Raw genomic sequence first — 22,406 nt, 5'->3', positions numbered from 1 at the left:
TATTTGAAACCCCCCTCCCCCTTATCACACATTGTCACAAAATTATGAACCCCCTCCCCCTATGAGTGTGACGTCATTTATGGCGAGTTGTTTGGTTATATCCTTAATGAAAAAGAACAAAATTGACGCCAATAAAAACAACAACTATAGACTATCAATTTTTTTTAAAGATTTAACTGCCTTGTTCTCGGCCTACTACTGCACATTAGAGTTGTAAAGGTAAACAACCCACTTGTTGAGTTACAAGAATTTACTAGAGTAGTTTCTCTTGTTTTCTGTTCTACTTCCGATTTGTCATTGTATTTTTTTTTTGTATTGGTTTTTTTCTTTACACTGTCGTGTGCCGTATTTCTTGTGGTTTGTGTGTAATAGGACAACTAGGCTACTGTGTGATAACCGCCAAGTGCCACTTTTATGTGCCAAACACAAGTTAAGGCCCACTGTACGGACTGAGTTACAGCATAACTTAACAAGTTAGTATCAATTTCAGAAGTTGTTCAATTTGATGATTTATCTGATTTTGATCAGTGTCTCTGTCAGTCAGTAGATCTATGATTTTGATTATTTAGTATTTAGATCTAGATCTAGATCTAGATCTAGATCTAGAATCTAGAATCTAGATTTAGATCTATCTAGATCTAAATTCTATATCTAGATCTAGATCTAGAATCTTAGATCTAGAATCTAGAATAATCTAGATCTAGATCTGGAATCTAGAATCTAGATCTACTGATCTAGAAATCTAGACTAGAATCTAGATCTAGAAAATCTAGATTCTAGATCTAGATTTCTAGATCTAGATTCTAGTGACAATTTAATCAATTTTCAATTTAGTCAGTGTTAGAGTTTGAGTCTGTTATAATGTGTCTGTGTAGTCTCAGTGCTGAGTGTGGGTGTACTTGAGTGTAGGGCAGGCCTAAGCAAAAGTTAAAGTATAATAAAGTATTAAATCAGAAGAGTCTCTGGACTCTAGTCTAGATGTATATTCTAGTTCTAGACTCTAGATCTAGAATCTAGATCTAGATTAGAAACTAGACTCTAGAATGCTAGATCTAGTAGATATCTACTACTGGATCTGGATCTAGTTGTAGATATTCTGATATCTTAGCCCAGATCTAGTCGACTTAAAGTAGTCCAGCTAGATTGAGATCTATATCAAATTTAATCTTCAAAATATAATAAGGTCCAAAAATCCTAATGAAATAATTTATCCCCACCCCCATCTGTTCTAGATTTATAGATCTAGTTAAGATCAACTATTGACTGTAGTCTTCATAATTATTTATTTAGTTAGATTATTCTAGATCTAGTATTAACTGGTGTGTACTTGTCTCACTGTACAGCGCACAACAGAATGTGTGTGTAAGTATTTTACACTTTAGGCGTACACCCACTCAGCTAGTCAACTATTGCGACAAGGCACTGCACTGTGTAGAGTAGATTTTAGATTCTAAGTCTAGCCAGAACTGAACTGTAGGGATGGCGTGGACGTGGTTGAACAGTAGATCATTTGATTGCTTACTTGGAAGTCCACCCAACTCTGATGGGTACATGACTCATGTTAGGGAAAGCACAAGCATGGCATAGTACTGACCACACTGTCCCTACATACAAAGAGGGCCTGCCCTATGGACCGTAAGGTTCAAAGAAAACTTTACTTTTTATACTACTGAACTGTGCTTTATACTCTTAATTACTATTAGAAATCAGTATAATAATATATATTAGATAATATTATTTATTGGTCCTAATTTGTTAAGAACTGCTGCTAACTTTTAGAAATAAGTGAGTCATTAGAGGGAAGTATTGTTCTGTTCTATAGCTTAAGAGTTGAGGCAAATATTGCTACTTGAGAATAGGTTAGTGCTAGGAAATAATAGTAGCAATTTCAGTACAATGTTATTGCCAGTTCCCTAAGGATATTGCATCCACTAAATTTGCTTATTCAAGACACCTTGTTTTGCCATACTATTACTTAGGTAGTTTTCTTTTTCTATTTGTAGTAAATTAAGAAATATAAATTCAAGTTAGGATTATATAATTTCTGTACTATTGTTTATCTTTTTAAATTTTTTGTCTATTATACCATACTATTATTACAATTTAAAAGGCAATCAATAATGCTACAGAAACTGTTTGATGCTTTATGTTTGTCTTGCTTTTAAAAAAAAATTACCCTAGATAGTTATTCTGCTGTGAGATATTTCGTTCATCGTAGCTTTTGTCCCGCTATATTTTGTTGCTAGATATTTTGTCCTGGAACCGGTCTAAACATCCAGAGTACTGTTTTGTCATCATTAAGTTCAGTTCCATAGTGGGGATCAAAGTATAAACATGTCCTGCAACCAGTAACTTAATGAAGTTCTTCTTTGTTTGACAGCATGATATCTTGTTGTGGAATGTTTGTAAAGTTTGTGTTGTCTATCTTCCCTATTTCCCTGAACAAACTGAAAAATAGAAAAACTTTATTAACCAGTGTTATAATTTCTAGCCTCCCCCTATCAAAATATCCAAAAGAAACCCTGATTATATCTAAAATCAGGGGAATAAAAAAAATTTTGCTATAGAAAATGGCAGTTTGATTAAATCAAATGTTTTTGACAGTTAATCAATTTTAAACAATGACTCATCTTGTTTGGAGTGCATGTTTCTGTACAACTCATCTTTCAACTGCCAACACTTTGTTGATGTTATTGGGCAGCTGAACATATCAGGCTCACCCACCTGTTAGCAGCCTAGGCTACCTTCTATTAAATTAAACAGTGGTCATCACTGGCCAGGTACCAGGTCAAGCCAGGTCAAACATTGACAGGTGTCAGGTATTTTAATCAGGTGGGGAGTTCACCAGCTCAGTCAGAGGCTAGTTTGTGTGTTGGACCTTTGTGGAGTCAATCTCACCATCACACAGTACAGTTTGTTGAGTGTATAGGACCTCTGTGTGATATGTAGGACCTATGTGTAGTCAATTTCACCACCACACACTACTGTTTGTAGTGTGTCTTCCCCTACATTGAATAGTTTTTAAGTGTGTGTAAAACATCTATGTTGTGTTTTGTAGGACCACTATGTAGAGTGTGTAGGAATACTGTGTTGTATGTGTAAGACCTCTGTGTAGAGTGTATAGTACCTCTGTATAGAGTATGTAGGACCTCTGTAGAGTTGTAGGACCTCTGTAGAGTTGTAGGACCTCTGTGTAGAGTGTGTAGGACCCCTGTGTAGAGTGTGTAGAGCCTCAGTGTTTTGGGTGTAGGACCCCTGTGTAGTGTGTCCATATCCACATAGCACAACGTTAGGTTGTGTGGTCTATCTCTATCACCCACATAGTGTGCCTTAAAGTTAAAACCGCCCACAAGGGAAGAAACTACCTTATTTATCCCCATCAGAAATTTATATTTGAATTATCCCCATCTCTGTTACACCCCCGTCCCCCAACAAAAGATTAGTTTTATCGATGTGGCCTTTACGTTTCTCATCAATCTATATAGAACACACATTAACCTAATTATCACGAGTGAGTAGTGCGATGATATTACCCTATCTGGTACATGTGTGCTCTCAAGGGTACACAGAGGATCTCAAACGGTGAACAGCAAAGTGTGCTGGTTTAGATCTCAATATTTTTGGTTCCTCAGGTTCGATGGAATCTACTAATCACAGACCTAGCTGGGGAGGGCTGCCAAATATAAAATCGAAAGTTGTATCCCGACCATTATTACTGTAGAAGTTATGTTTTTTCTCAATTTTTATGGAGGGGGTTATATATTGAATTGAGGTTACTGGCTGAAACTTTTTAGATCTAGAAATAGAAAAAAAAAAGAATTTCTGTTGATAGCGTTAAATAGTAACAATGAGCAGGACACCCCCCCCCCCCACCGGTTATTTCCCTCCAATCGCCCCCCCCCCCGCATAAAAAACTGCAGTAGGATATCACCCCGGCCATTGAGAGCTATGTCTCTTTCGTCTAGTGCAGGGGTCTCCAAACTACGGCCAGCGGGCCGGATTTGCGGCCCGCGAAGTCCTCTCATCCGGCCCGCGGAGATCTTTTTGTCCAAGGAAAAATCGTTTGTTGGTGATAGCTGAGGAACTTTGGCCAAAAAAACCAAAGACATGCCTGGGAGAAACTCCCCCCCCCCCCCCCCCCCCCGAACTGAAATTTGATAGTTAATGCGACCCTCGGATTCAAAAGTTTGGAGACCCCTGGCTCTAGTGAATATTTTGTTTAACCCACAACCAACTGCTTACCTCTTCCTTTACATCTCCCAGGAAATGGTCTACACCTAAAGGTTTTCTCTACAATGAATGGTTTACTGCCTTGTGAAGTGAACATTTACACGAGTCTATACAGTAGTTTCTTTTAATCTTTAGTTTTTTGCCTTGTTTTAAAATTGAGTTGTAGAGATATAAAATCTGAGTCTAGACCAAATAAACAGAGCTTATAGTTTTTAAAGGGTTTGAAGTTGTTGTTGTTTTTTCTAGAAAAAATATGTTTCTCGTGCTCTGTTGTTTTATAAAACTGAATTCTATCTTGATCAGGTCTAGACCAGACATCAGGCAAAACATTTTTAGATGTTTTTCATTAATTTTTCTTTTTTTTTTTTTTTTTTTAAAGAGGTGAAATGCTTAGATGCTAGACATCCGGCCATAAAGATATACATTTGTTGCGAACACAATTTTTTTTACTCTTAATGTGTTTTTGTAGCCCGTATTTCATGTTGTTTTTCTGTTGTTCTGTCTGGAAATTTATTTTGTTTTGTAAGATTTACAAAAAATAATTTTTTTACATTTACTTAAAAGCCCGCGGTTTGAATCGGCGTAACAATACCCACAAGGACAGCGATAAAACGCACGATGACCAATACCGACGTGTCGAGTTCGTTTCATATCCGTAGGTCGTCCCCGAGTCTACCCAGCTCTGATGGGTACCTGGCCCTACTCGGGGAAAGTAAAGCAGATATTCATTGACTCAAGTAGTACTCACTTTGTTGGTTGCGTTGTCTGTTTACAGCCCACACCGCCCGTAGCTTTTTATCTCATTTACCCAACACCACTTTAAGCACGGCGCGAGTCTCGGGCTAGAGGCTACCATATTTACATGAATAACCTGATCACTTGCTAGACACAACCTCAATACACAGTACCTGATAACTTCATAGACACAATACGATTACACAATACCTGGTTACTTCATAGACACAACCCCATTACACATTACATGATAACTTCATAGACACAACCCCATTACACATTACATGATAACTTCATAGACACAATCCCATTACACTATACCTGATTTCTTCATAGACACAACCCCATTACACATTACATGATAACTTTATAGACACAATCCCATTACACAATACCTGATTTCTTCATAGACACAACCCATTACACATTACATGATAACTTCATAGACACAATCCCATTACACATTACATGATAACTTCATAGACACAATCCCATTACACAATACCTGATTTCTTCATAGACACAATCACATAACACAATACCTGAGCACTTTCTAGACACAATACTATTACACCAACGATGTTATAACATCAATGATGATATTACACCAATGATGGTATTACATGAATGATGGCATTACACCAATGATAATATTACACCAATGATGGCATTACACCAAGACGCCCACATGGTGGTTGTACCAAAATATTGCAAGTCACTCCTATAATAATAAATAAACAAGTAGTACTTTGAAAACAATAGCCAATCTTAACAAACGACATTACGCACCTAGGTCTATGTTAGCATACAGCATCTTCGTTATTGTACAACTGTTTGAGGTGTTGCCGTCTTGTATATCCTACACTGGACGCAATTTGTGATGGCGTTAATGTAAGCCAGATAGGACTCTAGGTTGATACCAGGAAAAAACTTATATACTGTCCATATTGGTCACTGTAAACTGTCCAGCAGTTAATGTATCGGACGATGGGCAGCGGATGGTTGTGTAATATTGGACAGACTTTGAAGTGTGGGTATTACGTTAGACTTCTGTTGTAATCATGTTTATCAGATATAATGGTGTTGCCTATATTGTGCGAATGGTTCGCATTTTTCCGACTGTGTATATTTTCAGCAATACAGTTTAGTATACAAGATTTTCATTTCTACTTGTATGATTGTCAGGAGTTTGGTGAAGTACCCAGCTAATTAATACAATGGTTTAGGTATGACACTGTCGAAGCACGTAACTGCCAATTTATATATTGATATTCGTGTATATTTAAAACGGCCACATTCGTGGTGCACCGGATTCTGTTTGAAGGACAAAGTACCAAATGATTCTGTCCTGAGGGGAGTAATCGATGTAAGTGAATGGCAGTTAGCTCCCCTGGATGAACCCATGGGCTCAATCGAGTGCTTGGGCTAGCTGAGCAGTAGTTTATAATTTATATAGACTTTAGGGTAGTTTATAGCTCTAGTTTCTAGACGTGATTTATAGCTCCAGTTCTAGACGTGGTTTATAGCTTCAGTTTCTAGACGTGGTTTATAGCTCCAGTTTCTAGATGTAGTTTATAGCTCCAGTTTCTAGACGTGGTTTATAGCTCCAGTTTCTAGTCTTGGTTTATAGCTCCAGTTTCTAGTCTTGGTTTATAGCTCCAGTTTCTAGACGTGGTTTATAGCTCCAGTTTCTAGACTTGGTTTATAGCTCCAGTTTCTAGACGTGGTTTATAGCTCCAGTTTCTAGACGTGGTTTATAGCTCTAGTTTCTAGACGTGGTTTATAGCTCCAGTTTCTAGACGTGGTTTATAGCTCCAGTTTCTAGACTTGATTTATAGCTCCAGTTTCTAGACGTGGTTTATAGCTCCAGTTTCTAGACGTGGTTTATAGCTCCAGTTTCTAGTCTTGGTTTATAGCTCCAGTTTCTAGTCTTGGTTTATAGCTCCAGTTTCTAGACGTGGTTTATAGCTCCAGTTTCTAGACTTGGTTTATAGCTCCAGTTTCTAGACTTGATTTATAGCTCCAGTTTTAGACGTGGTTTATGTATAGCTCCAGTCTCTAGACGTGGTTTATAGCTCCAGTTTCTAGACGTGGTTTATACCTCCAGTTTCTAGACGTGGTTTATACCTCAATTTCTAGACTTGGTTTATAGCTCCAGTTTCTAAACGTGGTTTATAGCTCCAGTTTCTAGTCTTGGTTTATAGCTCCAGTTTCTAGACTTGGTTTATAGCTCCAGTTTCTAGACGTGGTTTATAGCTCCAGTTTCTAGATTTGGTTTATAGCTCCAGTTTCTAGACGTGGTTTATAGCTCCAGTTCTAGACTTGGTTTATAGCTCCAGTTTCTAGACTTGGTTTATAGCTCTAGTTTCTAGATGTGGTTTATAGCTCCAGTTTCTAGATGTGGTTTATAGCTCCAGTTTCTAGACGTGGTTTATAGCTCCAGTTTCTAGATGTGGTTTATAGCTCCAGTTTCTAGACGTGGTTTATAGCTCCAGTTTCTAGATGTGGTTTATAGCTCCAGTTTCTAGACGTGGTTTATAGCTCCAGTTTCTAGACGTGGTTTATAGCTCCAGTTTCTAGACGTGGTTTATAGCTCCAGTTTCTAGTCTTGGTTTATAGCTCCAGTTTCTAGACGTGGTTTATAGCTCTAGTTTCTAGACTTTGTTTATAGCTCCAGTTTCTAGACTTGGTTTATAGCTCCAGTTTCTAGTCTTGGTTTATAGCTCCAGTTTCTAGACGTGGTTTTTAGCTGCAGTTTCTAGACTTGGTTTATAGCTCCAGTTTCTAGTCTTGGTTTATAGCTCCAGTTTCTAGACGTGGTTTATAGCTCTAGTTTCTAGACTTTGTTTATAGCTCCAGTTTCTAGACTTGGTTTATAGCTCCAGTTTCTAGTCTTGGTTTATAGCTCCAGTTTCTAGACGTGGTTTTTAGCTCCAGTTTCTAGACTTGGTTTATAGCTCCAGTTTCTAGACTTGGTTTATAGCTCTAGTTTCTAGACGTGGTTTATAGCTCCAGTTCTAGACGTGGTTTATAGCTCCAGTTTCTAGACTTGGTTTATAGCTCCAGTTTCTAGACGTGGTTTATAGCTCCAGTTTCTAGACTTGGTTTATAGCTCCAGTTTCTAGACGTGGTTTATAGCTCCAGTTTCTAGACTTGGTTTATAGCTCCAGTTTCTAGATTTGGTTTATAGCTCCAGTTTCTAGACGTGGTTTATAGCTCCAGTTCTAGACTTGGTTTATAGCTCCAGTTTCTAGACTTGGTTTATAGCACTAGTTTCTAGATGTGGTTTATAGCTCCAGTTTCTAGATGTGGTTTATAGCTCCAGTTTCTAGACGTGGTTTATAGCTCCAGTTTCTAGATGTGGTTTATAGCTCCAGTTTCTAGACGTGGTTTATAGCTCTAGTTTCTAGACGTGGTTTATAGCTCCAGTTTCTAGATGTGGTTTATAGCTCCAGTTTCTAGATGTGGTTTATAGCTCCAGTTTCTAGACGTGGTTTATAGCTCCAGTTTCTAGACTTGGTTTATAGCTCCAGTTTCTAGACGTGGTTTATAGCTCTAGTTTCTAGACGTGGTTTATAGCTCCAGTTTCTAGTCTTGGTTTATAGCTCCAGTTTCTAGACGTGGTTTATAGCTCTAGTTTCTAGACTTTGTTTATAGCTCCAGTTTCTAGACTTGGTTTATAGCTCCAGTTTCTAGTCTTGGTTTATAGCTCCAGTTTCTAGACGTGGTTTTTAGCTCCAGTTTCTAGACTTGGTTTATAGCTCCAGTTTCTAGACTTGGTTTATAGCTCTAGTTTCTAGACGTGGTTTATAGCTCCAGTTCTAGACGTGGTTTATAGCTCCAGTTTCTAGACTTGGTTTATAGCTCCAGTTTCTAGACGTGGTTTATAGCTCCAGTTTCTAGACTTGGTTTATAGCTCCAGTTTCTAGACGTGGTTTATAGCTCCAGTTTCTAGACGTGGTTTATAGCTCCAGTTTCTAGACTTGGATTATAGCTCTAGTTTCTAGACTTGGTTTATAGCTCTAGTTTCTAGACTTGGATTATAGCTCCAGTTTCTAGACTTGGTTTATAGATCTAGCTCCAGTTTCTAGACGTGGTTTATGGCGCCAGTTTCTAGACTTGGTTTATAGCTCCAGTTTCTAGACTTGGTTTATAGCTCCAGTTTCTAGACTTGGTTGATAGATCTAGCTCCAGTTTCTAGACTTGGTTTATAGCTCCAGTTCTAGACTTGGTTTATAGCTCCAGTTTCTAGACGTGGTTTATAGCTCCAGTTCTAGACGTGGTTTATAGCTCCAGTTTCTAGACGTGGTTTATAGCTCCAGTTTCTAGACTTGGATTATAGCTCTAGTTTCTAGACTTGGTTTATAGCTCTAGTTTCTAGACTTGGATTATAGCTCCAGTTTCTAGACTTGGTTTATAGATCTAGCTCCAGTTTCTAGACGTGGTTTATGGCGCCAGTTTCTAGACTTGGTTTATAGCTCCAGTTTCTAGACTTGGTTTATAGCTCCAGTTTCTAGACTTGGTTGATAGATCTAGCTCCAGTTTCTAGACTTGGTTTATAGCTCCAGTTCTAGACTTGGTTTATAGCTCCAGTTTCTAGACGTGGTTTATAGATCTAGCTCCAGTTTCTAGACGTGGTTTATGGCGCCAGTTTCTAGACTTGGTTTATAGCTCCAGTTTCTAGACTTGGTTTATAGCTCCAGTTTCTAGACGTGGTTTATAGCTCCAGTTTCTAGACGTGGTTTATAGCTCCAGTTTCTAGACTTGGTTTATAGCTCCAGTTTCTAGACGTGGTTTATAGCTCCGGTTTCTAGACTTGGTTTATAGCTCCAGTTTCTAGACGTTGTTTATAGCTCCAGTTTCTAGACGTGGTTTATAGCTCCAGTTTCTAGACTTGGATTATAGCTCTAGTTTCTAGACTTGGTTTATAGCTCTAGTTTCTAGACTTGGATTATAGCTCCAGTTTCTAGACTTGGTTTATAGATCTAGCTCCAGTTTCTAGACGTGGTTTATGGCGCCAGTTTCTAGACTTGGTTTATAGCTCCAGTTTCTAGACTTGGTTTATAGCTCCAGTTTCTAGACTTGGTTGATAGATCTAGCTCCAGTTTCTAGACTTGGTTTATAGCTCCAGTTCTAGACTTGGTTTATAGCTCCAGTTTCTAGACGTGGTTTATAGCTCCAGTTCTAGACTTGGTTTATAGCTCCAGTTTCTAGACGTGGTTTATAGCTCCAGTTTCTAGACGTGGTTTATAGCTCCAGTTTCTAGTCTTGGTTTATAGCTCCAGTTTCTAGATGTGGTTTATAGCTCCAGTTTCTAGACGTGGTTTATAGCTCCAGTTTCTAGACGTGGTTTATGGCTCCAGTTTCTAGACTTGGTTTATAGCTCCAGTTTCTAGACGTGGTTAATAGCTCCAGTTTCTAGACTTGGTTTATAGCTCCAGTTTCTAGACGTGGTTTATAGCTCCAGTTTCTAGACGTGGTTTATGGCTCCAGTTTCTAGACGTGGTTTATAGCTCCATCAGTTTCTAGATGTGGTTTATAGCTCCAGTTTCTAGATGTGGTTTATAGCTCCAGTTTCTAGATGTGGTTTATAGCTCCAGTTTCTAGACGTGGTTTATAGCTCCAGTTTCTAGACGTGGTTTATAGCTCCAGTTCTAGACTTGGTTTATAGCTCCAGTTTCTAGACTTGGTTTATAGCCTCAGTTTCTAGACGTGGTTTATAGCTCCAGTTTCTAGACTTGGTTTATAGCTCCAGTTTCTAGACGTGGTTTATAGCTCCAGTTTCTAGACGTGGTTTATAGCTCCAGTTTCTAGACGTGGTTTATAGCTCCAGTTCTAGATGTGGTTTATAGCTCCAGTTTCTAGACGTGGTTTATAGCTCCAGTTTCTAGACTTGGTTTATAGATCTAGCTCCAGTTTCTAGACGTGGTTTATAGCTCCAGTTTCTAGACGTGTTCTACTCACACACACACTCACACACTTAAATGATGTGTGAATATGGACACCCAGCGTGATTGTATTTCATGCTTGTGACACATTAATTGCTGTCATTTCACATTTTATCCCATAGTAGGCTTATAGTTTTTGCTAAATTTGATAATACGTTTACGAGGGGGTGGGGGTCGGTCTGAGAGTAGTTTACTACTAGTTCCACCACTTGTTTGTTGATCCTTCCCTCTATTTTCAACACGTCGGATTTAGCATCTAACGGTGTATTGCCAGTGGCAACTAGAATACTTTAGCCCTGGACTGGAGGAAGCTTATGGCTACAAGAATAAATGACATAAAAATAAACCGGGAGTGATCTCCCCTAAACTTTCTCGAATATTTTTATATAAAATAACAGGGGATGGGAACTCGGGCTATAGACATGATTTTTAATCCATTTTAAATACTTAAAGTTTTAAAAATAGAATAAAATCTCGTAGACAAATTAATTGCACACCAAGTGAACGCGAAATAAAAAAGCGCATAATAGTGCGCAATATTATTAGTACTTTTAAAATTTACATTAGTTTTTTGAGAAATCGGAAGTGGCGTAAATTACTACTTCCAGTCAACGGAAATTACTCAAAATTTAACAGAAGGTAGAGAATTAGATCTTTTACTTACATGTGAAATTTCATTTATCTATCTGAAATAGTACTCAAGTTATAGGCTTTTAAAAAATTCAAAGTAGGAAAAGTACCACTTCCGGTTATCGGAAATCGCTCAAAAGTTGATACGGATCTACGATTTTGATGAAATACTTATATATGAAATTTCATCAACCTAGCTGTAACGGTACTCAAGTTATCGTGTTTACACACGGACAGACAGACAGACACACACACACACAGACATACGGACAGAATTGCAACGCCCAGTTTTTCAAACTGGATTACGCATAAAACCTCTTAATTTTGATAAATCTGGATTGATAATTTTTGCCCGATTAAAATAAGTCCTCTATACTTCGGATGTGATGAAGGACTGAGGTGTAATACGGTAAAAATTGTTAAAATTTCAATTGATTTTTGTGCACGATTACAATACTTTCTCTATACTTCGTATATACGAGAAAGTAAAAAAATTAAGAAACGCAAACCAAAAAGAAGAATCTGAGTACAGAAAATAACGCGCCATATTCGTACACAACAAATCTTGCCCCCCCCCCCCCAGTAACACGATACCTATGACACCTTTGTCCATAAATCAGAGTATGTTACCTAATAGTGCTGACCTTATGAGTGTTACAGCCACCTTTTTCCCAGCATGCATCAGGACAAACATGTTTCTTTTTCCTATCATACATCAAAACAAGATCTTAATCTAGCGGTGCATGCAAACAAGTAAATCAAGTATATATTGTTTGTACGAGTAAATCAAGTATTTATTGTTTGTACGAGTAAATCAAGTATTTATTGTTTGTACGAGTAAATCAAGTATTTATTGTTTGTACCAGTAAATCCAGTATTTATTTTGTGTATCGTTAAATCATTAATATTAACTTCTTATTTAAAAAATATTTTTTAAAACTAGTTTTCGTGATTTATATGTGAATAAAATAAACTTGCATAAGGCAGGTGAAGTAGAGCTCATCTATTTCTTTGACTCTGCGTTGGTTAAGAGCTGAGTATAGTAAACTTCGATACGACAGATGAAGTAGAGTTAATATATTTCTTTGACTCTGTATAGTGTGACCAATTCTATTGCGGGCTTGCTTGCACTTTATACAGAGAGCGGGGTGAAATATGTTACTTAATCCACTAACACAGTACATCTTTAAAAGACTATTGCTTCCAGGGCTATTGAGAGCATTGACATCGTCTCCACCCTACTGGAAGAACTCGCTGTTGGTTTATCAGCCCCAATAAACACAACGTTTTTCTTGCTGATTGAGAAGAAATGAATGAGGACGGACCCACCCTATGTTGGGGTGACCTTTACACCCCCCCCCCGCCCCAACACCCCACCACAACAGTGTACCAGCTCTCGTTTTAATTTCAACCTGCACGGTCGTGTTCCGTGGGCACCATCGGCTTGAGTTCTTCCTCAGACACCATCGATCTACCCCCCCCCCCCCCCACCCTCCCGTACATTCCCCTGGTGCCGAGTCCGCCAGCTCATCAAATGTTTTCAAGGGATAAAAGTTTAAATCACACTAGTGGATCCGTGTGAAGACCCCCTGAAAAAAATTCAGTGAATGAGTGGCAGTGCAGTCTGACCCTTACACTATCCGATTCATAGATTTTTTTTTGTTTTTTTTTAGAAAACCAGGTCACCTTTGACGCATGAGGAAATAACGTCATCGCTATTTTTAGTCTGTAAAATCGAACCCCCACTAAGTAAATCCCTAATGCGCTTGGTACATGGAGTCTGTAAACGGGTTGCTTGTTGATAGCCCGGGGCGGTTTTTTACGTCTGAAGCATCATCGGCTAGCTAGTTGATCATACCAGCTGATGGTGTTGTTATTCAGTTTCTTTCTTCCATTTATACATTTTAGATTAAATAGACATTCTCACCTTTTTTTCAAGATATGTTAGACGGTATCATAAATTGATTATTATCTTTAAAAAAAACAACAACAACAGGTTAGTGCATGATATTGCTATCCCAAAAGTCCGGAGTTTGGATCTCAGGTCGACAAGGATCGTTAGCTGAGGCCATCATCTCGTCATGCAGAGAAACCTCTATAATCAAACAACTGCTGCCTTGCTGGTTGTTGTTTAGAAGACAAAGTCTATGGAAGCAAATCCAAAAAGAAAGGCAGGCTGAAACTGGAGTTAGTGGTCCATAAAATTTAGTTATATTGGAGGAAAGTCCCTCCGATATTAAAAATAAAAACAAGATGAAAAAACTGTTCCTACCGTGGCATTTAATTGCTTTGTTATTGATAGGGAAAAAAATAAATTCGTTGTCTGAGTGTCGAGAGGAACAAGTAGCGCAAGAGCCGGTACCCGTGGGGGCTTGGGCCACTTGCGTCTCTTGGAGTGTGTTGCTGTGGTTCATTTCTTTTTCAAAACTTTCCTTTCATTTATTCGCGTGGTAATTGATGTGGTCATTGTCTGGTCATTGTGGTCACCGTGTGGTCTGTGTCAATGTTAGTGTCACCATCTGGTCAATGTTAGTGTCACCATCTGGTATATGTTAGTGTCACCATCTGGTCAATGTTAGTGTCACCATCTGGTCAATGTTAGTGTCACCATCTGGTCAATGTTAGTGTCACCATCTGGTCAATGTTAGTGTCACCCACCATCATGACATTTTCCTGATCACTATCATGTCAGCGTTATGTCAGTCATATCACACTGCTACAACCACACATAACCTACCTCTTCTACATACCATTACCCCACACACGCTGATCCCGACCCCCACAGCGCCGTGAAACACCTGTGTACTCTCACTTTTTAAAACTTGGTTCATCAGTATCGATTGGTTTTATCGATCCTTATCGTCCTTACACATCTAACCTATTATGTTGTTAGAATCCCCCCACCCCCATCCCCTCCCCACTTGCTGTCACGCCCCTACCCGATCCATTACGTCAACTACAGCCCTGAAGTACCATCTAATACTTTAATACAGTTTTTTTTATTTGACATGACCGACATGGTTATATGAGAAAAACAATTAACATTAATTGTCCCGTAAAAAGAAATAACAAGTACGATTAATATTTATTAAAGGCTTCATGATATTGCAGCGAATCATTTTATGATTAAATTAATGCTTAACACAGGCCATTATGGTTGAATAAAAATGGCTCAGCGTTGCTATATAGAATCTAGTACCTGACTAAGATGTTGATGGTTCAGTTTATGGGGTTCAAACTTCCGCTATATTTAATTAAAAACTGGACTTCATCTAGTTTATAAAACTTTATATTTTGTTACATTATTAAACGTAATAATATTAAACCTGGGTATAAAAAGGTTTCAAAATATTTTCATTGTTTTTCATTGTTTTTAGATCATTGCAGTGTTGTCCTGTTCGTGGCTTTTTGTTTTAATCGTTGTTTAGAATTATGGCTTTTTCGTTATAATTGGTGTGTAGAATTAAAAATTATGGCTTTTCAGTTTTAATTGGAGTGTAAAAATCGTGATATTTTAGTATTATGGGTGGAATTTTTATAGAAACATGACCTTTCAAACATTTTTATTTGCGTATAGTATGTAAGGTTTGCCCCTTTTTATAAGCATTGACTTGCAGTTGTATTTACATAATGTTTGGAGTTTGTATGTGGTTTAGCCTGGTTTAACTGGTTACTCTAACATTACCAAACATTGTACCTGTCTATTGATTTTGATCTCTTTGTCCAGCCCCTAACAATGCACCATTTTTCTAGCCGTTTAAAAACAAAAGGCGAACACGACCTATGACCCGGGTTAAGACGCTGTCAAACCCCCACCCACGGGGTCATTGAATCCGTTTAATTCCTGATGTTGTCCCAGCCACCTGCTGTCTTAGCCTGCCCGTCCTGGGGACACCCTGTTGTCTCCACGTGACCAGATGAATGGGGCACACACCGCCCCATTTTTGGTCTGTTTGTTTAACGTAATGTAAAGAGTCGGCGTATTCTACTATTGTTTGTCCCTGCCCTCTGCTAAAAGAAAAGAGTATCTTCTTACATAGATACGTTTTTTTCACAAGTCTTATCAATTCAATTAGTCTACTCAGAGATGAGTCATTTAGAAGGTTGTTTGTGTGTGTGCGTGCATTTTGATTCGTGCTGCATGTTGTTTCATTTATTTACGACTGTTTTCTTTTCGTTAAAAATTGTTTTTAAGGGGACGTAACATTCTTAATTTTTTTAAAGGGACGTAACACGTCCCAGCGAGTGCTAATACAAGCACGTATTTACACAGCATTCCGATATAAGTTTTTCAGTGAGAAAATTTAAACGGTTTGAAACTCCTTCAAGTTGATCATCTTTTGATATTATTTTCTTCTTCTAGTATTGCTCACATAGTCGAATAGCTAGTCCGTCTGATGATACAAGACATTAAACTTATTCTAGCTCTAGGCCTTACACTTACACAAATTACATCCACTCTCATAGCGGGTTACATACTAACGTTGGCTGGCCAACGCTTACATCAAACACTACGTGTACACATTCAAAAATCGGAAACATTCAACAAAACAAATGACGTAGATGACGGTGAAATTTTTTTAGCGAGTGATACTTTCACTTCTAAAATATTTTGTCCTCCAGAAAATTTTGTCCTGAAGATATTTTGTACGTGAGATAAATTGTCCTTGCGATATATTTAATCGTGGAATCCATTTGGCAATGACTACTTTTACTATTTACAACAAATAACCTTTGAAGTAGATTTGCCTCTGGCTCAAGAAATGTGTGTGTGTAAACTTCACTGTTTTAAAATCCCGTGTTTCTATAGACTTTGTAAAGGAGAGCGTGACAACTTGTGTTGTAAGTAGGGTGTGGGAGGATTTTCACTCCTGTAAGCGTCACCCCAGGGGTACATACATACATACATGGCGTATTTCTGTTTTACTTGTGTCGTTACATTAACACCAGCTATGACCTTAATCCTAATCCTAATCCTGACAATAACAGCGGAAGGAAAACGTCGACGTCATACTGTACTGTTCAACTGGTGGTTTTATTATAAGGTACCTAAAACAAAGTTTTTGCCGGTTCATCAATGCAAAAATAAAAAAATAATTAATAAAATAAAAAAGTGAACAGGTAGAAAGCTTTTGTAGACATGTAACGAGTGAGGTGTTAACTAATAAAACCTAGACCTAATCACCAGGGGGTAGTTCCCCCCCCCCACTCCCTTATTTAAGTAACTGAATTATAAATGCGAAGGGCCTTGACCCCTGGTGTGAGGCTGACGTAACCACGTGACGTCTGGGGGACGTCGCATCACGTGACGTCTGGACCCGAGTGCCGGAATAATCCGGCAAAGTTAATTGAAGGGGGAAAATGTAGGGTTGGCGGGATGGAAGTGATGTAGACTGGGCTGTCTGTGTCTGTCTATCAGAGGATGGTGTCTGTCTGAGGATGGTGTCTGTCTGTCAGAGGATGATCTGTTTGAGCATGGTCTGTTTGAGGATGGAATCTATGTCTGTCTGAAGATGGAGTCTGTGTCTGTCTGAGGGTTGAGTCTTCTCTGCTTCTGGTGTGTACTCATTCTTGCCTGTCTGTGTCTCCCTGTCGGCTCATGGTTTTAAAACTCTGTACTCAGTTGGCTTTGAACTTATACTGATTTTAACATATCAATGAAGATATCTAAAGATTCAAAATGTACGTGTAATGTGAAAATCTTGTATTTTTCTGAATTTAAACGGGGCAAAATACACACTTTGACTGTAGATTGGGTGGAGCATCTGTTCCGTGGATTGGGTGGAGCATCGGGACCGTGGATTGGGTGGAGCATCGGGACCGTGGATTGGGTGGAGCGTCTGGACCGTGGATTGGGTGGAGCATCTGGACCGTGGATTGGGTGGAGCATCTGGACCGTGGATTGGGTAGATCATGTAGACCGTTAAGTTAAAAATTACGCATGCTTCGATGAGACTTTTATTTTACAGGGAAACATTTATAACTATTGTTCTAGTTAGACTACATCTATATTTGTCTCTAAATTATATTTCTTAAAAAAAAAACAACTTTAATTTCACGTACTGTTAATGTTCTTGGTTTCCCTCTAATTAAGAAAAAATGAAAAGCCTCAACTACAAACCAAACTCAACTTGACCCCCGACCCCCGCCATTACCATTGACGTCAACTGGTTTACACCCCGTGGTTTTCCTCCTAGGGAGACAAGTCTGTACCCATTCATCAGCTCATGTGTTCAACTTTTATGTCCTCTACAACTTTTTTTTTTCCGCTTGCGTAAAAAAAAATTCTGAAAAAAAAAATCAACCAAATTCGCCTAGGCCACAGCTGAGTTCTATTTATTAGTAATCAATACACATTTCTCGGTGCCCTGGGCGGAGGGGTATCGATTTTGACTAGATATTGGAAAAAAAAAAACCACCGATCGAAACAGAGCGACCTCATCCCGCTGTCGTAATAAACAAATACAAATGTAGAAATGGGATCCCCCTTACAAATAATTGGCTCCATCAACAAACCGCCCCCCCCCCCCCTGCCGCCCAACATGGGCGCTAGCTGTCGACACGACTTACCGCCCATCGATCTACGAGCGCCCCGGCTGGGAATTGGATGATTGGAGAGTTTTTATCCGCTTGTTTGTTGTCTAGGAACATCGTAACTAATTATCGAATTGACGTGAAATTTTGATGTGTGCTGTTGTTAAGCTTCGACAGATCATAACAAACGATTGTGATATAAATTTTTTATATTTAGAATTAATTATGTAGGCCAGAAACATCAAGCGGATTGTTTTTATATATGTTAATATTTGGTATTTTAAGCGTGCATACTGTGAATCTTGAAGCTGCGCACATTTTCTCTGATCACAAATTATATGCGATCTTTTAAGCAGTTTTGATCCATTCCTTTTTTTTTTGTCAAGTTAAATCGCTGTGATTTTAATTTCCAAATTAGATTTCACGTGAATCCTATACAATGTGCAATATTTTAAGCACATATAATTTTAAATTTTGTATGCAGAATTTCAATAGTGTATTTAAACAACAGTTTCCGGCTGACCCAGTACTTAATGTCTACTCCACTCTCTGATAATTTTATTTGTAAAAAATTTAGATCCTCTTCAAAAGAGATAAAAATTGCACTTGGCGTGAATTACAACACACAACGTTCAATATATTAAAAAAATACAATCTGATTGGAATACAAATCTACCTTGACATATGAAGCGGTTTTCATTTTCTGTGAACCTCCTTTCCCCCCTCCCCCCTCCCGCATGTTCTCCGATTTCCCCCACTGTTGTGGCCGTCTAATGTTTGAACAATTTTTTTTCCGAGTGTTATTGTTTTTTTTTATCGTAGTATTTTTATTTTATTGATAAAGTGTGATAGTCCATTAGAAATTTAACGGAGAAATAAGACCAACTTTCTTTTTATTTGGCTGAAGCAAACAGCACTTCCGGTGGAGACAGTAGCATACTTTTAAAACGAGGCTGAGCTCGATTAGTCACAGTACAAATATCTCGTCAAAAACTTCTGTAAAATAACTTGTGAGAAAAAGACCACTCCAGCATATTGCGAAGAAGAGGTGTGTGGGGTACTATTGTATAAAACTTTGATTCACACTTACAAATTCATGTAGCCATTTAATTAGCTAGTTTGTTCCTGTGACTGTAGGTCGCTTTGTTTAGTAAATCACATTTTTCTTTAAAGTCAGCAAGTTTTTAAAATTCTTTTCTGGATTTTTTTTTTCGCAGCAACATGTATTTTGTTTTTTAATGCTCTTATTCCTAAAAGTCATTTCTTGTTAGAAAACAAATCACCTAAAGGGAAAAAACCGCCAAAAACAAAAACAAAACAAAAACAAACAATCAGTAGAACGTCAATCTTCTATCTCACACATCAGTAATACATGAAACGTCGGATCCAGTTACCTCAGTCTGTGTCATTTTATTTTTACAAGAAACACATAAAAAATTACATTTAGAAAATGTTGATAAATATTCTGCAAGACCGGGCATAAATTGTGTGGGGACATTTTTTTCATTTCGGCGGGAGGGTTAGGCCCAGATTTGTAATGAACTCAATAAGATTTATGTCTGGGGAGTTTAGCAAACCAACGTCTGACTGTTGGTATAGTTCATGAAGTAGCCAGTATCTTGGTAGTAGTAGTTGGTCTAATAACTGAAGCAGCCAGTGTCTGACTGTTGGTCTAATTACTGATGTAGCCAGTATTTGACTGTTGGTGTAGTTACTGAAGTAGCCAGTATTTGACTGTTGGTCTAATTACTGATGTAGCCAGTATTTGACTGTTGGTGTAGTTACTGAAGTAGCCAGTATTTGACTGTTGGTCTAATTACTGATGTAGCCAGTATTTGACTGTTGGTATAGTTACTGAAATAGCCAGTATTTGACTGTTGGTGTAGTTCATGAAGTAGCCAGTATTTGACTGTTGGTATAGTTAATGAAGTAGCCAGTATTTGACTGTTGGTCTAATTACTGAAGTAGCCAGTATTTGACTGTTGGTCTAATTACTGATGTAGCCAGTATTTGACTGTTGGTATAGTTACTGAAATAGCCAGTATTTGACTGTTGGTGTAGTTCATGAAGTAGCCAGTATTTGACTGTTGGTATAGTTAATGAAGTAGCCAGTATTTGACTGTTGGTCTAATTACTGATGTAGCCAGTATTTGACTGTTGGTATAGTTACTGAAATAGCCAGTATTTGACTGTTGGTCTAATTACTGATGTAGCCAGTATTTGACTGTTGGTATAGTTACTGAAATAGCCAGTATTTGACTGTTGGTGTAGTTCATGAAGTAGCCAGTATTTGACTGTTGGTATAGTTAATGAAGTAGCCAGTATTTGACTGTTGGTCTAATTACTGATGTAGCCAGTATTTGACTGTTGGTATAGTTACTGAAATAGCCAGTATTTGACTGTTGGTCTAATTACTGATGTAGCCAGTATTTGACTGTTGGTATAGTTACTGAAATAGCCAGTATTTGACTGTTGGTCTAATTACTGATGTAGCCAGTGCCTGACTGTTGATGTAGTTCATGGAGTAGCCAGTATCTTGGTGGTAGTAGTAGGTCTAATTACTGAAGTAACCGGTGTCTGACTTGGTCTAATTACTGAGGCAGCCAGCATCTGACTGTTGGTCTAATTACTTTCACCTGGATCTCAGCGCTTGACGAATGATTCGACTATCTGCCACGATAGAGAGCAAAAATCGATGGTGTGGGGAGAAAGTTCCGGTATGACACGCGAGAATTCTGGCCATAAAGACGTGAGAATATTGGCCGTACTGAGACGGCAACTGTGGCCATGCAGACTTGAACGTTGTAGGTATAAAGATACGGGAATTTGGGCCATTCAGGCATGAGAATTTGGGCCATGTAGGCGTGAGAATTTGGGCCATGCATGCATGAGAATTCGGGCCATGCAGAAACGAGAATTTTGGCCATTCAGGCATGAGAATTTGGGCCATGCAAAAACGAGAATTGGGACCATGCAAACATAATTTAAGCTTTACGGATAAGCGAATAATGACTATACGACTGTAGAAAAAAGTCACAGGAAAAAAGTCACAAAAAAAAAGAATCAAAGAAAAAACTCATAGGAAAAAAATTCACAGAAAAATGTCACAAATATTTATTTGCATGGATTTTATATTAGTGTAATTATTTTTTCAAACACTAGCTTTGAATTCGCGTGAAATGTGAAGAAGAAAATTTTCTATCACAATTTTATAAACCACAATAATGCTTTAAAAGTTTACTAATATGTTACCTAAAAGTCACCACCCACATTTATAAACAACCAAAATTTGATAATTCTCAACAAGTACATCAAATTATTTCTTCTTTTTTTTCTGTGATTTTTTTCCAATTAATTTTTTTCCTTTGTGACATATTTTCTATGAGTTTTTTTCCAAGCAAAATCGGTGGCCTTTTTTTTCTTGTGACTCCCACACCCCGACTAGACAGGTACACGAAATTTGTGAATGCAGACACGAGAACTGCATACAGCTACAGGCGCCTGTGTCCTTACTGACCCCGTTCTACAGCACATTGATCCATGTCCTTCAAACAGCCAGTGCATATTGCTGATGGCTATTTTTTATAATACTCCATTCTTCTTTCATACTGCCCTGTTTCTTCTCTTATTTGATTACATTTAGTAATTTAGATGTAGAAACTGTAGAACAAATTATTAATTTCGACTATCTCAGAATGGTTTCTGTATTTTATTATTGAAAATCCGAGTTAGGTCTATATATATATATTTTTTTGCCAAGAAGAACTAGATCTAGCTTTATAAAGTTGGACTATGGTTTGCACTTGTTCGAATACGCACGTGTGTGTGAGTGATAAAAAGCTGAGAGCTTTGGACGTATCGGTTTTTGATGGTGAGCCGACAGGAGCTGAATGATTTAACATTGGTGATGTGTTTGTAGCGGTGGGGTGTCTGGGTGCTGCCTGCCGAGCCAGGCCTGGTCTGTCATACACACGGGCCGGACGTAGGGGGAGTTGAGTTCAAATCCTGGAGTTACAACCGGTGCAGTTGTTACAGGTGATGTGATGGTGCTCTGTGATGATGGCAAGAGTTACAATCGGTGTAATATTTCAGGGGTGTGATGGTGTTCTGTGATGGCAAGTCCTAATGGCGGATGCAATTCTTTCTCGCGTCATATAGTGGTCTCATTCGAATTCCAGAGGCGTAGTCTGTCTTACACCAACCACTTTATCATACCAAAGTTAATATTCAATTTGTTGTACACGCGGTCTCACCCCCCCCCCCCCCCCACCACCCACCCCAATAAATATGTTTGAATACAGAGTATTTATAGACTAAATATTGGTTTTG

General features: G+C 38.3%; 1 protein-coding gene across 1 annotated transcript in view; it reads left to right on the top strand.

Moving 5' to 3' along the window:
- The first annotated feature begins 348 nt into the window (after positions 1 to 348).
- The window catches only part of LOC131953605 (tripartite motif-containing protein 2), an 83,575-nt gene continuing 61,517 nt past the window's right edge, over positions 349 to 22,406 (top strand). The window contains exon 1 of the mRNA XM_059316851.1: positions 349 to 473. The gene's annotated coding sequence lies outside the window, so the exon portion shown is untranslated. The remainder of the gene's footprint in view (positions 474 to 22,406) is intronic.

Source organism: Physella acuta, unplaced genomic scaffold (genome assembly GCF_028476545.2).
Source record: "Physella acuta isolate Inbredline_101_S28 unplaced genomic scaffold, ASM2847654v3 ptg000933l, whole genome shotgun sequence".
Lineage (NCBI taxonomy): Eukaryota > Metazoa > Mollusca > Gastropoda > Physidae > Physella > Physella acuta.
Note: the sequence above shows the minus strand (reverse complement) of the source record. Positions and strands in the feature narration are given on the sequence as shown.